Here is a 17,737-nt window from a genome sequence, read left to right on the forward strand (position 1 = left end):
CTGTCCCCTATCATGCAGCCCCAGAAATCCTTCCACATAGCTAATGCCTTCACTGCCCAGCGGCTTGGCTTAGCTGAGCATTCATATCCAGTTACCATGCTCAAGAGAAGGTACAGACATCTGAAGGACTTGCCCCTACAAACCTTCAGCAGAGTTTCGCCCCTGTTGCTAATTGGGGCTGATCACCCACATCTCATAAACCCTATAGAGCCTGTGCGCTTTGGATCACCAGGAGGGCCAGCTGCGATGCGAACCCGACTAGGATGGACTCTGCAAGGGCCTGCAAAGTCGCTTGAGTCACAGTTAGAGTCTCAACAGTGTCTGTATACCTCCTGCAGCCCCCTATCTGTTGAACTCCAGAGGAATGTGGAGAAGCTGTGGCAAGTGGATGTTCTACCATATAAGAGTGAAAAGGAGGTGACAAGGTCGAAGGAGGATCATGAAGCCCTTCAGATATTGGAGGCCAGAACAAGGCGCGTGGATGTTAAGGGAGTGCTCCGGTATGCCACACCCTTATTGAGGAGGAAGGATGCACCACTTTTTCAGGCCACCCAAGAAGCGACACTGCCCAGCCTGAGGAGTATGGAGAGACGTCTGAGCAAAGACCCGGTTAGGGCTGCTGCATATATGGACGAGATTGAAAGATTGGTGACCTCTGGGTTTGTAGCCAAACTGCAACCGGAGGTTGCCTCTCAGAGCCAAGAGAGTTGGTACATACCTCATCACATGGTCCAGCACAATGGCAAGAATAGAGTGGTCTTTAATTGCTCTTTTCGACACAAGGGACTTAACCTGAACGAGTCCCTATTGCCTGGCCCTGTCCTGAGCCCTTCTCTGGTTGGAGTGCTCCTGCGCTTCAGAGAACACAGCATTGCCATCAGTGGTGACATAAAAGGGATGTTTCACCAGGTGTGCCTACTCCCGGAAGACAAACCGCTCCTGAGGTTTCTTTGGCGCAATATGAATCGGGATGAGCCCCCTCACAGCTCTGAATGGCAAGTCCTTCCCTTTGGGAGAACATGTAGTCCCTGCTGTGCCTCCTTTGCGCTACAGCGGCATGTCCTCCTGCATAGTGAACCAGGAGAGGAGGTGAGGTTCTCCATCGAACGGTGCTTCTATGTGGACAACTGTCTACAGCAGGGGTGCTCACACTTTTTCCGCATGTGAGCTACTTATAAAATGACCAAGTCAAAATGATCTACCCACTACAAAAATCCAAAACATATACTTATTTATAAATATATTGAGGATTCTTTATATCTACAATGTATATACATGCATAACCGCAATATCCAATATTTCACAACACAATTAACAATGTAAAATTTTGTCATTACCTGAGTTTACTCTGATGACTTGCACTGAATTGAATCAGCCAGGGATGCATAGTCCGGACAGTAGCTGCTGACGGCCAGCCTCAAACACACTTCCAAATGTTCATCAGTCATGGTGGAACGGTACTTGGACTTAATGATCTTCATGTGGGAAAATGATGACTCACATAAATAACTGGAGCCGAATAATGCAGTCAAAGAGGCAGCACATTTCAAGTTCCAGAACTGTCCATGATCTCTGGACTTCAGCTCAATGTCGGCTTGTAGTGTCAAAATCTCATCTTCCACTCCAGAAGAGTTCAGGTGAAATAGTTTTGCAATTTTTGACGCGAGTGAATCGACCTCAGCATCTTCCCGAAAAGGATAGCACATGAAGGTAGCGACTGGCTCGAGCAAAGAAAAGTCTTGAAAGCGTTTGTCAAACTCTGACAGACAATTGTCAATCTGCTCTGTGTAGCGTGCACTGTCAAGTTGCAAACAGGCCATCCCTTGCATCTCCAGCTCTGACGCCAGGTTTTGAAAGTTTATCGAATCATGGCGCTGCAGCTTTAAAGAGAGATGTTGCATCTTTCGTTTGAAAGCATTAACTGAGCTGATCATGTTGATCACTGTTTTGTCTTTTCCTTGCAGCTGTAGATTAAGGTCATTCAACATGTTTGTCAGATCGGTTAAAAATGCCAAGTCTAACAGCCACTGACCGTCATTAAGTTGCATGTATTCTGCTTGTCCAGCTACACGGAAAAACTCCTTAATCTCCGGACAGAGCTCTCGAAATCTTTGCAGGAATTTCCCTCGACTAAGCCACCTCACGTCAGTGTGTAGCAACAACTCAGAGTGGTCGCAGTCAGCCTTCTCCAGATGTGCACGAAATAACCGTCTTTGAAGAGATATGGCGCGAATAGAACAGGCGATCTTCATTGCAACATTCATGATCTCCTTCATGTTGAGCATTTTAGCGCATAACGCTTGTTGGTGGATTATGCAATGGTAATTTAGGAAGTCCGGGAAAGCATCGTCCTGCCTGCACTTGGCAATAAATCCATTCAAGCGGCCAACCATTGCGGGTGCTCCATCTGTGGTAAATGGACTAGTTCTTATATAGCGCTTTTCCACTCTTCTGAGCACTCAAAGCGCTTTACATAACTTGTGCATTCACCCATTCACACCCATTCGCACAAGCACAACTGACATTCACACACATTCATACTCCGATGAATGCATCGGAGAGCAATTTCGGGTTAGTATCTTGCCCAAGGATATTTGGCATGCAGACTAGGGGGAAGCCGGGAATCGAACCACCAACCTTCCGATCAGTAGATGACCTGCTCTACCACCTGAGCTACAGCCACCCAACGCGGTGGTAATAGACACCAATTTGTACACTGGGAGCTGGGTTTTCTCGATAAAGTTTTTGAACGACTGAAATATGTCCTCTCCTCGCGTCTGTTCTTTCATGGGCAGGACTGTTAATAGCTCTTCTTTTGCAGTGATATCAGTAAACACCATACGAATGAAAATGCACACCTGGGCTGTGTCACTCACGTCCGTAGATTCGTCCAACTGCAGTGAGAAACACTGGCAATCTCCGATGTCCTTCCAAAGTTGCTGGGTTAAATCCTCCGCCATGGCTTCACAGCGCCGTGTAACTGTACTTCTTGACAGCTGGAGAGCTTTGATCGAAGATGTTATTTCTGCCTTATTTTTAAAGTCTCGGAACAATGAGTCAGCTGCTTCAACGAATGCCTCTTTTACCATCTCTCCATCTTGAAAAGACTTCTTGTTTTTAACGATGATGTGACTCACCCGGAACGATGCTTCGGTGGCGGCTTTCGCTTTTTTTGTTTTTGTTTTTGTTTTGTTTTTTGCCTGTCCCGTTTGGCTCTTTTGCCATCAGAATTGTTGTCTAAAGGCAAAGAGAGATGCCCAACGGATTTACTTTACCAAATTGACCATCCTAGCCTTGCCGTAATGGTCCATTTGATTCACCTTTTATTGTTTATTTTATTTTTGCTTACTGAATACGGGACAGACTTGACTGGGGGAAAGAAGGGGAGAAAGAAAGAGGGAAAGAGAAACAGCTGAGAAGAGGGACGGGGGAGAAGGGCAAAAAACAAAAACCAACGGAATGAGCGGGGAAAAAAATGCATATATCAATCATCTGGATCACCTGCTGAGAAAGAAAAAAGAAAACAAGCAGAAGAGAACAAGAGTAATAGAATAAACAACATCACAATGATATATGGGAATATGACAGTAAATACTAAATATTAAACATTATTGTGCAGCACATAAGATCAACAGAACACAGTGTGCTTTGAGGTAGGAGCCAAAAAGGGTGTAGTTTGTGGGTGTGATCACCCGTGTGTACACCTGTGAGCATGGACGCGCTTGTTTTTTTTTAAAAAAAGGTTCCTTCATGTAATGATCTGCTAGAGGGTGAGGGGGGGCCACAGCCCCGTCCTCCAGGACATGAAGCAGGTATGGAGGAGATCAAAACTCCAGACATCCAGAGGCCCCCAGAACACAAGAGACCAAGGAAGACCAACAGAGGGGCAGCCGCGCCACTGTCCCAGAAAGAGCTGAGGAGAGTCTCAGATGAGGGCTCACTCAGCAGCTGCGGAGCAGAAGCCAGGGGGAGTTGCAGTGACGCGCCCGTGTGCTCCGCCGGCAGCCAGTTGTGCCTGAGTGACCGAGCCCCAGGCCAAGAGGCCGGGGGCACCCCACCTCCGAAGTGGCCCGAGCGAGCCCCAGGCTCCAGGCCCCGATAAGCGGCCGCCAAGGAGTGAGCCGGTGTGTACCCGGACGCCCATCCCCGGACACAAAGAACCACCAACGCACCAATGTCTGAGGGAGTCTGCCACTGGCAGGGGAAGTGGTGGTAGGGGGAGATAGGCCTCCAAACCTTGGAGGGCCTAAGATGTCCCCAGAGAGGTGGCGCCTGACACCCAACCTGACATATAGACACAGAAATACAGGCACACACATATACAAACATCCATTCCCACCCTCATGCTCTCATATGCACTTATTCCACACTCAACCAACGTGGAGACAGACATAAAGAGACGCTGTACACACGATCACACTCCCCAAGCGTACTCTACAAACCGGGTCTAGGTACCCTTGCCCCTGGAGGGGGGAACTGCACCCAGACCCAGGTGGTGTTACCCTTTTCCCTGCGGTGGGGGGAGGCAGACCGCCCTGACTCCGCAGCAGCAGGGAGGCCCCACACTCCAGACCGCAGTCGGATGGCCAACTCCTCCTCCTAGCCCCCCCGCTCCAGCAGGTTGCAGAGAATGGGGGTGAGAGAAGACTCCAAACCTCCCTCCACCCGCTCATTGTAGTGTTGATGCATGTGTGTTCTAAGGTGCATTTAAAACCCAGGAGGGCATGGAGCTACCTGCCAGAGAGCAGCAGGTAAGCGCATGGTCCCTCCTGCTAGCCCTCAATGTCTACGTGTATTTAACATTGAGAGGTGGGCAACGACGCCAGGGGTGGGGTGTACACCCTGATGGTACTTTGGATTCCGTGTATCATGCCCACCCCCAAGATCCTATATGTATGTGTAATGAGAGTGTGAGTAATGTGAATGTCTAAGTTGTGGGATAAAATTGTGGCAGAGGCAGCCAGAAGGGGACGGGGGGGGGGGGGGGGGGGGGGGGGTAGCCTCCTCTGCACCCTGGTGACATACCCCTACTCCAAGGTCCTGCATGTGTGGGTGGTTGTGGTGGAGCGGGAAGAGGGAGGCAGCTGGAGATGGGGAGGGAGGGAAGGGAGGGGCAAGTGACCCCTCCCTGGGGCCAGCTCCCCCGCTGACCCCAGTAGGCACCCCCATACTCCGCGACCCGCCAGGGAAAGGGGGCCCAGGCCCATCCAGACCGGGGCCCAGCGCAGCAGCGCCTCCCGGCCCCATAGAGCCCGGGACAGTCCACCCAACCCCACCACAGAGAAAACTGCACCCACCCCACCATCCACTCATCTTCCAGACTACATAAGACAATAAACACCCAGGCTGAGATCGTCCTCCACCTCTCCTGTATCTCCCCCTCCTGCAGAGAGAGCCCCTGAGGAGAGGAAAGCTCCTGCAAGATGTGACAATCTTCCCCACCAGTTGAAGAGCCCCCCAGGTGGCTCGATGCACCGGCGGCTTTCGCTTTTGAAGTTTGTTGTGTGAAAAATGACTGCTGTCCGGACAACTGGGATTTTAGTTTATTCACCTTTTTCTTTCTTAGCTCGCTTTTCGGCGGGAATGTAGTCGTATTTTCCGTGAACAGTTCGAAAATGCCGCTCCACATTTCCCTTCTTTGGCATTGCGATGGTAGCCTGGCAGATGAGGCAAACGCACTTCGAAAATGACATCGTGAAAAAAAAGTCCTCCTCCCATTCCGTATGAAAGTGATACGTTTTTGTCTTCTTACTTGGTCCAGCTCCCTCACTCATTTTTAACCCTTTCTTAGGTTTAAGAGAAAAAACCGAGAGCTAAAAATTGGAGTTAACTCGCTGACTAGCTTGTCAGTTTTACTACACTTCGCGCCGCTGTTTGCGCATGCGCAGCGACCTAAGCGTCAGAAAAAATCTGATGTCATCTGACTGGCTTCCCTGTATCAATCAAGTGACGGGATGGATGATAGGCTGGCATCTATTTTTTTTAATGCCATGCGAGCTACCAATACTACCTTTGCAATTGACTGGTCGATCGCGATTGACGTATTGAGCACCCCTGGTCTACAGAGTGTTTCATCGATTGAAGAAGCCCAGCAGTTGGTCAAGAAACTACGGCAGCTTCTGCAGTGGGCTAGTAATAGGCCAGAAGTGATTAGTCATCTGCCATCCGAGGCACGGTCAGACAAACTGGAAGTCTGGCTGTCACAGGACCGACAAGAAGCGCATGAATCAACCCTGGGACTGAACTGGAATTGTGAGACGGACACCCTCAGCCTCAAGCACTGACCCATTGACTATGGAGAGCCCACTATGAGGAACATATATCGAACCCTGGCTAGTCAGTACGACCCACTTGGGTTCATCATTCCCTTCACCACCAGGGCCAAGATTATTGTACAGCAACTCTGGGACAAGCATCGAGATTGGGATGACCCCCAGTTACCTCATGATTTGCTGCACCAGTGGAAGACATGGAAGGGGGAGTTGGTGCATTTATCAGAGTTAACATTGCCACGATGTTACACACTGCCGCACATGGATCTGTCTGACATTGCAAGAGAGGTACATATCTTTTGCGATGCATCAGAGCGAGCCTATAGCTCTGTGGCTTACCTGAGATCAGAAGATCATTGTGGTAATGCGAAGCTGTCATTCCTCATGGCCAGATCACGGGTTGCTCCAAGGAAGCAGATATCTATTCCCAGACTCGAACTCTGCGCTGCACTCACTGGAGCCCAGCTCGCAAAGCTACTTCAGACAGAGCTAACGTTCAAGGTGACCACATGTACGCTGTGGTCTAATTCAACCACTGTCCTCAAGTGGTTGCATTCCACATCCTGCCATTTCAAGGTGTTTGTTGGCACCAGGATTACAGAAATTCAAGAGCTTACTAACCCCAAAGACTGGCGATATGTGGATTCCAGAGGTGGGACCAAGTCATTGTTTTGCAAGTCTCAAGTAAGTCTCAAGACTTTATCCTCAAGTCTCAAGTCAAGTCTCAAGTAATGTCAGGCAAGTCAGAGTCGAGTCTCAAGTCACTGGTGTAAAAGTCCAAGTAAAGTCACAAGTCTGAAATTTTGAATTTCAAGTCCTTTCGAGTCTTTAAAAAAAAACGAAAAAAAGCATGTTGCAGTTATATGCTAAATGTAAATATTAGAACATGTAATTTTTAAATCTGTGTTTTTCTCAACACATAACAAAATAGTGAACTTAGAAAATATACACAAATTGTGAAATTGCACCTCTTTAAAATGCAGCTCAATTAAACCTAGCTCCAAGAATAATTTTCACCAACAGTTCTGAGATAAGCTGCATGTTATTCTTGGATGCGGTTGTAGGACTGGCTTTAAAATCGCATGACAAAAATATCATACATAAATAAATGATTTTTTTTTAAAAATATCATTAAAAAAAAAAAACTGCATCACCAACGTAGCCTGGAAAACATTTGCTAGTTAGATGAAGTCAGCTATCTCATCGTAGCATATTTATATGCATATTTATAATCATACGGTTCTTGGAGTGAGTGCATACACTCATGAAGTTTAGTAACTTCCGGTCACTGCAACAAGCCCAGGTACAGTTTACCGACGGATGGGTGCAGGACCTTGAAATGCACCGTGTAGAAAGTAAAGACCATCGTACGTATCATAAGTTTACCAGTCTCACAAATCGTCGTCATAAATACACATTCATTAACCGTTTATTAATAGGACCTTTGAGCTCAATGGTAATTAATTAGCAGTGGAAATAATTTCTGGTAGCATCACAGAAATGTAGCAGTGACAATAATACTGTATGCTGTAATCGTACTGGACAATTAGTGATACAAAACAACTGTTTTATCCTGTGAATAAAAGTATATGTTTTTGTCAATGTACCATAATAACAGAAGCGAAACGCAATATTGTGTCAGGACAATTCACTATTTATGCACAATAAATAAAGGAGCATAGCGCGACCATTTCTGTTCAGCGCCAGACTTGCTTGTAACCTATATCACCAATTATGTTAAGAAAAATGACGTATTAACTACAACAGCAGACTGACCTTTGTGGAAATGCTTGGAGCAGACTAACCTGTGAGCTGGAGTGTTCTGGGACGTTATAATTGGTCTTTGAATGGCTGCAATCCAGTCGCCTCTTTGTTACTTCGGAAACATGGCTCGAACAATTTCTCTTCAACGACGTAATCCGATAACAACCGATCTCTTTACTCGTCGGCTTCCCGTGGCTGTCATGCGACCGGCTATTGCAGTTAATAATACAACAGCTTCTTGACATTTTTGTGTTTCTTTTTATCGCTGTATAACTGATTTTAATTGAAAGCCTGCGTGCGCTAGTACCGCTTGCCACGAGTTCCCAGAATCCTTTGCGGTTCTACCCGTGAATGACGTCACATTTTCAATCTCTATATAATATGCATGTTAAATTTTATATTTGGGGTAAAATATCAAGTCTTTTCAAGTAAACCGGTTCAAGTCCAATTCAAGTCCCAAGTCATTGGTGTAAAAGTCCAAGTCAAGTCACAAGTCTTAGAACATTTTTTCAAGTCAAGTCTAAAGTCATAAAATTAATGACTCGAGTCTGACTCGAGTCCAAGTCATGTGACTCGAGTCCACACCTCTGGTGGATTCTACAAGAAACCCAGCTGATGACATCACAAGGGGCAAAAATCTCACTGAACTGGCCAGCCCAAATAGGTGGACTCAAGGACCAGATTTCCTCCTCCTACCTCCTGACCAGTGGCCCTCCTGCCCATCGTTGGGTACATCAGACCCAGAGGATGGCATCGAGCTAAAACGCTCTGCCATATGTCATATGGCTAACACGACCCCGGGTAATCAAACCCCAGAGGCCCAGCGGTTCAACACATGGGCAGAATTAGTAGAAGCCACAGCTAAGGAGATTCAAAATGCAGCAATGCAGGGTGACCCAGCTGGGAGTAACTCACCTACTGCAGGGGCCTACACCGAGGCAGAGCAACAGATCTTGAGACAGATTCAGATGGACTGTTTCCCAGAGGACTACCACCTACTACAAGCAGGCAAACCTATACCGGCTAACAGTCGGCTGCTATGCCTAGCACCGCAGTATGATGCCAATCATAGACTGATCCGGGTTGGTGGCAGGCTGCGGCGAGCAGAGAGCCTTGATCTGTCTGTTGTACACCCTGTGGTCCTGGATCCCACCCATGTGTATACCAGACTACTTATTCAAGATGTGGATGCACGTCTCGGTCATCCTGGCCCAGAGAGAGTATTCGCTGAGCTTCGGCGGACTGTATGGATCCTGCGAGGTAGAGAGGCCGTTAAGCGGCACCAACATAGTTGCATGGATTGCTGTAGGTGGAGGGCAAACCCAGCTTCTCAGCAAATGGCTGACCTGCCGCCTGTCCGCCTCAGGCTGTTCAAACCTGCCTTCTATTCGACTGGCATGGACTGCTTTGGTCCTTTCTGGATCAAGATAGGCAGACGCAGGGTGAAGCGATGGGGCATTTTGTTTAAGTGCCTCACTACTCGGGCCGTCCATATAGACCTCCTGACATCCATCGACACTGACTCCTTTCTGATGGCCTTCCGAAGGTTCATTGCGAGAAGAGGGAAACCGGCAGAAGTTTACTCGGATCAGGGGACAAACTTCAAAGGAGGGGAAAAGGAGCTCCAGCAGGCGTTCTCCATCATGAGTCCGGACCTCCAGCAGAAACTGGCTAAGCAGCAGGTTCGTTTCCGCTTCAATCCACCTGCAGCACCCCACTTTGGAGGCACTTGGGAAAGAGAAATCCGCTCTATCAAAAACGCCTTATACACCTCTGTTGGCTCTCAAACAGTGAGTGAGGAAGTACTCAGGACCCTTCTTACAGAAATCGAGGGTATCCTGAATGCCAAACCCCTAGGTTATGTTTCTGCTGATGTGGCTGACATCGATCCAGTGACCCCTAACTACTTGCTCATCGGGCGGCCTGACAGCTCCCTACCTCAGGTAGTGTATCCCGAAGAAGAAGCGCTAGGGAGGCGAAGATGGAGACATTCGCAAATCCTGGTGGACAGATTCTGGTCATTTTTCATCAGACACTATTTGCCTAATCTCCAAACTCGCATGAAGTGGCAGAGACCCATGGAGGACATAACAGAGGGAGCGGTTGTTCTGCTGGTGGATCCACAGCTACCCAGAGCATCATGGCAGATTGGGAGAGTGACGAAGATTCTTACTGGTTCTGATGGCCACACCAGAACAGCGGAGGTGAAGATACGTGACAAAACATACACCCGGCCTATAGTACGTCTGATTGTGCTTCCGGCGATCAAGGATGAGGATGACCAGGTGGGGGAGCCCTCGTCTGTATAAACAGCCTTTCCATGGGGCCAATTTGCACCGCAAATTGGGGGGCGGCTATGTTGGAAAGGCTGTCAGCTGTGTGGGGGGGGGCCCTTGTGGCGAGAGAGCACAGTTGGACTATTGAGCACATGTTCCAGTGATCAGAGTTGGAGCTAACACATAGCAAGAGCCGCCTGGCAGACTGACTCTGCAGGGGATGTCTACACACGGTGTGAGTTGTGTGCGTCGCTAAAGAACTGTGAGTAGACGTGGAGCCATGCCTGAAAAGGACAGTTTTAGTCTTTTATGCCAATTAGACATTTAGTGGATGTAGAAGTGCAATGTGTATCGACCTGTTCGCTATGTGGCTAGTTCATGCTACTAATGCTACCTGTTATGCTACATACCTGCTGGCTGTAAGCTAAACGATTTGGTGTTTGTGATATATTGTTGTTGGGTGTATTGGCAATCAATGTCATGTACTGTAAGGGTTTGGGAGTAGTGTGTGAAACTCGTGCATGTAGATGTTCATATAGGAATTCCCATTTGTAGTTCTGGTTAGATTCGAAGAACGCTAATGCATCATAATTCATGACTTAGATGTTTATTACATTCAGTATTCTGTATATGTTCTGTTCACAGACCACACACACCCACACCCCTCACCACTCTGTAAGCCTGCGGTTGCATTACTGTGTTGCTGTACTGTGCTGTTAAGCTGAGGAATCACAGTAAAGACTGTATAACCTTTATCTGTGCGTCCTGTGTGTTCTGACCGACACCCCAAGGTGAACACCACTGCTATTCAGCCAACGCCTATACAGCCCTGGGTTCAACCCAAATTAACAAACAAAGTTCACCAAACTCACACAGTTTACATTCTGTATGTTTCCATCTTTACCAGCCACACTCTAACTGCATTTAAGAAAATAATCCTTAGAAATCGTTGTTTTTCTCTTTTGTAATTGATGATAATTCAGTGAATATACTGCGCTGCTTCCTTTTATTGCGTCACACATTGCTTTAAGTTTTTCAGTGTCCAGTTATTTTTTACTGCTGTTTGAATTCTCTGTATGTTTGACCCTGTAGACTGTTTGATGGACTGCTTGTCTTCCTGTTTGTTACCGCCGCCTGTTTTTTAATAAAGATTTGGATTTCTGACTTTAACACAGCCTCTGCGTCTCCTCCCTTTGTGTCCTCTTCCTCTGTGAATGTGTTGCATGTGTCACAGATTCATTTTATTAACAGTTTTCCCACAGTGAGTTGCATCAGCATTCATTCACAGCACATTTCAGAAGGATTCAGATTAATACAGTGATCTTACAGTCAGAATGATCCTGACAGAGTGCCACTGTAAATGATCTTTCGTCAGGTAAATTTTAAAGTTCAGTATTTCAAAGCAGGAGTTATGAAGAATCATACTGGAAGACAATCAACTTTTAGTGTTTTCCGCATATTAATTATTCTGAAATAGAGACGGTGACCCTAACTGTACAGAAGCACTAAACAACTGACAATCTAACAGACATCATTGGCCCGAGCTGTCATGCACAGTGAGTCTGATCCTTTGCTGTGAGAGTATGAAAAGCATGTTTCTGGTCAGTTTGGAAGAAATAATATCACAATGTTGATCTTTCTTTCCAATATTCCTTGTCTTTTACAACATAAACTGTGATCAAAGGTACTTATGTTCACAGCATGTAATAATACTGACAGTCCAGGGCATTGTGGTCTGTTGAGCTAGGGTTAGGGTTAGGGTTAGCAATTCAGACATATGTAATCAATATTAAACGTCTCTGACGTGGGCCACTGTCCGCAGTGTTGGGAAATCCATACCAGGCTGGAACGAGTCAAGGTAGGTGAGCATCCACGAGAAGACACAGCAGATGCATCCTACTAATACTGACAGGACCAGGAGACTCCAGAAACCAAGCATCTTCTCTTCAGTGCCATCCTCTCCTGTCACCCTCTCTGCTCGCAGCTCTTTGAGTATGGGGTGGAGAAGGGCGCAGAGAAACCCTTATTACTAATTTGTATTATAATTCAATTTTCATGAAATATTCATATTCAGTATTGGTCCTTTTATATTAATAACCACGTATCCACCCAGGCTCATGGTGGGGCAGGGCTCTGTCCTGGGATGCTTGAGTACAAGGTAATGTACACCCTGACCAGGTATCCAGTCTGTCAGAATTGTTTTCAATATTTGGTTCAAAAACATGAGTGACAACAAAAATCCAACTAGGATTCTTGCATATGATGAATGAAGTCTGTCTTTGACTGTATTGTCCAGCTGATCCATCAAACCCCCAGCAGGTGAATCTTATTCATGACATAACACGGCAACAATGTAAAAAATGAAACAGCAACAGTCTAAATGTAAAGTGCATTCTAAACTCCTCTTCAATAAATCATATGCAAAGAGTCATTCAGGACTGTAAAACGTGAACTACAGAACCCAGAGTCTTCATCATTAAATCTCTGGTTGCTTCATTTTTCTATCCTATATCAGATACTTTAAGGTTAGGTTAGGTAAACTTGCATTCTCATGGTGAGGCAAAGTGCTTTATGTGTGTGTGTGCGTGTCATGAACGGCTATAAAAGGCCTATAATTAAAGAACAAAGCGGGGTTTGAGTTCGAGTTGCGGCAGACTGTCACTACTTGTAAATGGAACGCAGCCTTCCTATGGCGGACAGCTAATAACAGGAATCGGACGCGGTCCAGCCAAGTCCACAGCAACCACCATAGCAACCACCTAGCATGACCTTAAAAACATATTCTGTCTTCATAACTATCAAAAACATGAAACGATTTGAAAAGTGTTTAAGTGTTACAGCTGCAGAGAGCTATGGCGGTATCTTTGGAAGCTGTTTACATAGCTAATAATATACGATGTAACCATGGAGACAGTCAGTCTGAGCTAGCGGTGCATGTTTACTACAGTGAATAAGGTGATTGCGTGCACAGCGTCCACATGCTGCAGAGGGTAAAGACATTACTTCAATATTGTTTTATATTGATATATATTTGCCTTCTGTTGACCATCACCTCAGGTTCACCATTACAGTTTCAGCAGACAGATGCACACTGTCTAAATATCAACACATTCAAAACTCATGTCTCAGAAATAAGCACAGCTGTTCATGTTTGTCATTAGAGTTTTATTTGTAAGAAAATTATGAACTTCATATTGTGCATCAAATAAAAGAACATTTCACAACTCTGAGTCAACAGAAACAGGAAACAGAAATGTCTCTAATGTAGACATGTACAGTGTAGTGTAAGCATTAAAAGATCATAAAGGAAACACTAACATTTATGTGAAACTAATTGTAATAAAAAATGAGCAGGTGCTTTATAGATTTAAAAGAAAGAATCTGAAAACAACAATTTTTTGGTCTAAGTGATCAAAGTAGAAAACAGAACTGATGTTCAAAAACAAACCGTAGCTGCACTAATATTACACATCTCCATTGTTGTGGTGAACAGACATGTTGCTTTTAAAACCACATGCAGTGTGTGACCGTGACTGTTCACTGAGACCATGAACGCCACTTCGCTGAAGCCTTCGCCTTCTTCTTCTAAATTGGAAGCAGAAGGAGCACGAGCTGCTTTGATCTACTGAAAGGAAAAAGCAGAACATCTGAGCTGAAACCAGTCAGCTGAAATCATTAAGACAGGAACAATCATTCAATGCAGTGTCTCAGGTGGCTTAGCCTGTTACAACTGTTGATACAAGCTAAATACGGTTAACACACAGTGTCAGGGAGCTCCAGTGTGGGAACTAGTGGCTTTACGTTTGTAGTCATTTAACTTTCATCCATTCATTCATTTAATTCAGGAGGAAGAAATGTCAGGTTGATGCAGGCTGGTTACATGCATTTGGTCCCATGCTGTCTTTAACTAAATGACTTGGTTCATTTTATGGCTGGGCTGTATGTGGGGTTATATCATGTTATTTGGGCAGGAGTACCTGTCCTCTGTTAGACTTAGAAAGTTTCTCCATAAGTAGAGTTTCTAACTCTTCTAGCACATCTGTGGCTGACAGCTTTTTGGTGGCTCTTTTTACCCCACACTGGTTGTGAGTGTGTAAATAGCCCCACTAGTTCTTTTGGGTTGCAGTTAACTTGGGAGGAAGAGGTAGGTCTGCCATGACTAGATGAATAACAATTATCTGGGATACATAAATTTCATAATGCATGCATATATCTCTATAAACCTGGCCTGAGGGCTGCCATTTTTTACATTCAGTTATTTCTTTGTTGAATCTAAATAATGAATGTGTTACAGTTAAACTGATACTGGTCAGTGTAAATGGCTCATTGGGACACAGAAACCTTTAAATTAAACCCTATCACCTGATATCGAGTGTCAAACAATATCAAAGCTGTAAAAGCTGTTTACAGTCAGAATTTATAAAAAACTATGATTGTAAATAAATTCAAACAAGGGAGCTTTTCTCTTTGGGCTGAATATCAACACTGTGATTTCTTAGACTGTAAGCTTTACTTTAGCACAACCAGTTGTAGAAGCTGCCACTCCAAATGTCTTTTGATAACAAGAAAAAAATACCTTTTCAGTACACGGCCTGAAGTTCTTCTCTGACATCTTCTGCAATCGGCTTTGTCTGCTGGTTTGAAGACAATAAACCACAAAAAAGATGATTTAGTCACTTTGTCTGCATCATGCAGCTTGAATGTGTCGTGTAACGATGTTGAATAGCCGTCGTTATCCCTCTGCTGCGTCAGTAGGATTGTACTGTACAGCATCTCATTGATATGTGAGGAATGCTAATGTAACACGATAACAGACTTACATCATTAAAACATAAAGGACAGGAGATATTTAGATATTTTTATATTTATATTACATTTTATAGCTGACGGATATTACTAAATAGATAGAATTTACTAAATAGCTGGATGAACATGAAAAATATGTCTATAATAACAAATGACCATGAGAGCCAGTAGAATTAATTCAACTGGACACTCGAAAGACGTCCTTAAATGCTCTTTAAGTGGCAGAACAAACGAACAAACAGTTAATCACTTACTTGAGATTAAATCTGCTCAGCTACTTTGAAAACAGTTTATAAGTGGTTCCTCCTTTAACAGGATGACTGCTCAGGGGTAAGGCCATCATGCAGTCCAGCAACCTTTATGGTTCTGCTTTGATTCACCAGGAACTATTAGGGAAACCTTCCAGCGCCTCCTGTGAAAGACACAGGCATAAACACACAAACATTTATTAACATGTTCCACAGTCTTCCAGTTTGATTTTCTCATCCTGTGGACAACAACATACATGGATGCAGGTTTATTGTTAACTTTTGTAAGGTTTATTTAGTGAACATATCCAGCTGCAGCTCCACTGTGATCCTGAACTGGATAAGCACTTAAGAAAATGTGTCAATAAATGCACATACATCAACTTACTATATTTATCCAAACAGTCGGGACCAATAATGCTTCACTGAGTTAGAGACTTTAACAGTCTCTTCTATGTAAGAATGTCTCGTGCTGATAGACCTGCAAACTTGACAACAAAGGTTTTTCAGACTACATGTAGCTGTCCTCTATGTCAGCTCACACATTTACATTTATGTCACACTTATTTCTGCTTTCCCATTTTATAATTATTACTTACATTTTGATTAGATACCTTGAGTTTGTAAATGATCAGATTAGATAATTGGAATACAATGTATCCAATTCAGGGTTGCAGGAGGATGAAGCCTATCCCAGCTGATACAGGACAAAGACAGGCTGCCAGTTTATTGCAGGGCTAACACAATATGTGTAACAGAAAATCCACTTAAATGTTTGATATTTCTTATAATAATCATAATTATGACTATTATTTAAAGGTTTCTTTATAAATACATTTTGATTTTTTATAACCTCTAAAATATAAACCTGAGCTGTTTCAGATTCTGACCTCACTGCAGCTCCCTCTTGGAAGTACGTCTGCTTCTTGTCTACCCCCAGTGTTGACCGCCTGCCCTTGATATCACGTACTGTACCTGAGGAACAAAAAAGGACAAACACTTGCCTTCATTTAAGAAGTACATTCATACAGAGGTAATCTATGGAAACACACTAGTTCACCCTTTGGGAGAAATCAGTTCCTGTGAAACATTTCTGTAAATGAACATCATGTGGAAAATGAATGAAATGAGTTCTTCAGGTGACTCAGCAGTCCCACACTGACAAATGAAATCTAGTTAAACTATTAAGCATATTTGCTCTTCTGAAATCTGTGTTAAACAACAACAAACATAAATTAGTAACAAAAATACAGCTGAGTAGAGGCTTTACAAACCACCAGAAGCCATAATGCTAAATTTTAATCTTCAAATGTTTCTGAGCCGTCTTCAACCTGCTTTTAACACATTAAAGTCCCACAGTCAATGCAGCCTGACTCAATCCTAGATGTTCAGCACACAGAGAGTCACTGATCCTTTGCAGTATTACAGAGTCTGGCAGTCTTTGCATGACGTCCACGTCACTGTAAGTTTCTAGCTGACTCTCAGGTGTGACAGGTGTGCCAGCAGGAAAGAGTAATAATAACCTGCATCCTGAGGTTTGTCATGCAGGATTAAATTTACAGTGGCTTTGTTCACACAGCTAGGATTGTATTTTACACTGACCCTGGGTCAGTATAAGTATCATACAGTTTAAACGAAGCACTGAAACTTGCACATATTTATTATAGATGCACTGAAGCTAATCGAGATATTTGCTGTCAATCTGTGGCTGCGATTAATCACTTTACTGAAAACTTTATTAACTAGTAACTTCATCAGTCATGACAGAAGCTAATATTTCTGTGCTAACATCGTTTAAACAGTAACAGCTTTACTCCAATATAAGCTAACGTTTAAGCTAGCACCATAAAGACGGTAAAACACGTAATAATATCTACAAATGCATCTTAAAGCTGTTATATTAGCACTCGGTGTATTACTAAGATAACCACGTTAACATTACTGACACTCGCTGACTTTTAACAGTCATTCTATAAATGCTGTCCATTTAAATGGTCTTACCTGTACACACTGCATATCCACCGGATTACAGCCAGAGTGGATTCTGGAGTCTTCCCACGCTCCTGTTAGTGATCCTCCATCTGGATGGATGAGAACAACCTTCTGAAAAATCCAGCAGGAGATGGCCCATATCTATGGGACTGATTTGTGCTAATAACGCCCATTGTATGGACTGATAACAGCCGAAGCGGGTGAATAAAGTCACCCAGTAGCTAGCTGTGCCATTACCCAGCATACATCACTCCCTCCATAAATGCAATAAACGATACAAAAGTATCGTTCTACCTGTTTTTCAGGTAGTTGTTTACATTATATAATTTATTGTGTTCTGTATACGTCACTACACTGTGATTTGGAAAATGTCTAAATA

General features: G+C 44.4%; 2 long non-coding RNA genes across 4 annotated transcripts; one reads left to right on the top strand and one right to left on the bottom strand.

Moving 5' to 3' along the window:
• Window positions 1-10,077: 10,077 nt before the first annotated feature.
• On the top strand, window positions 10,078-11,482 carry LOC143421694 (uncharacterized). The gene is made up of 2 exons (XR_013101257.1): window positions 10,078-10,574; window positions 10,958-11,482. It is a non-coding gene; the product is annotated as an uncharacterized LOC143421694 (long non-coding RNA).
• A 1,974-nt stretch (window positions 11,483-13,456) lies between these two features.
• Window positions 13,457-17,459, bottom strand: LOC112435773 (uncharacterized). 3 transcript variants are annotated; one of them, XR_013101367.1, is made up of 5 exons: window positions 17,368-17,459; window positions 16,257-16,341; window positions 15,373-15,530; window positions 14,889-14,946; window positions 13,457-13,937 (listed from the first exon to the last, which is right to left on the bottom strand). It is a non-coding gene; the product is annotated as an uncharacterized LOC112435773 (long non-coding RNA). The 3 variants fall into 3 exon arrangements; XR_013101366.1 differs by lacking the exon at window positions 17,368-17,459 and having other exon boundaries at window positions 14,889-14,943; window positions 16,257-16,468; XR_013101365.1 differs by lacking the exon at window positions 17,368-17,459 and having other exon boundaries at window positions 16,257-16,468.
• Window positions 17,460-17,737: the final 278 nt, after the last annotated feature.

This window comes from Maylandia zebra, linkage group LG13 (assembly GCF_041146795.1).
Source record: "Maylandia zebra isolate NMK-2024a linkage group LG13, Mzebra_GT3a, whole genome shotgun sequence".
NCBI lineage: Eukaryota > Metazoa > Chordata > Actinopteri > Cichliformes > Cichlidae > Maylandia > Maylandia zebra.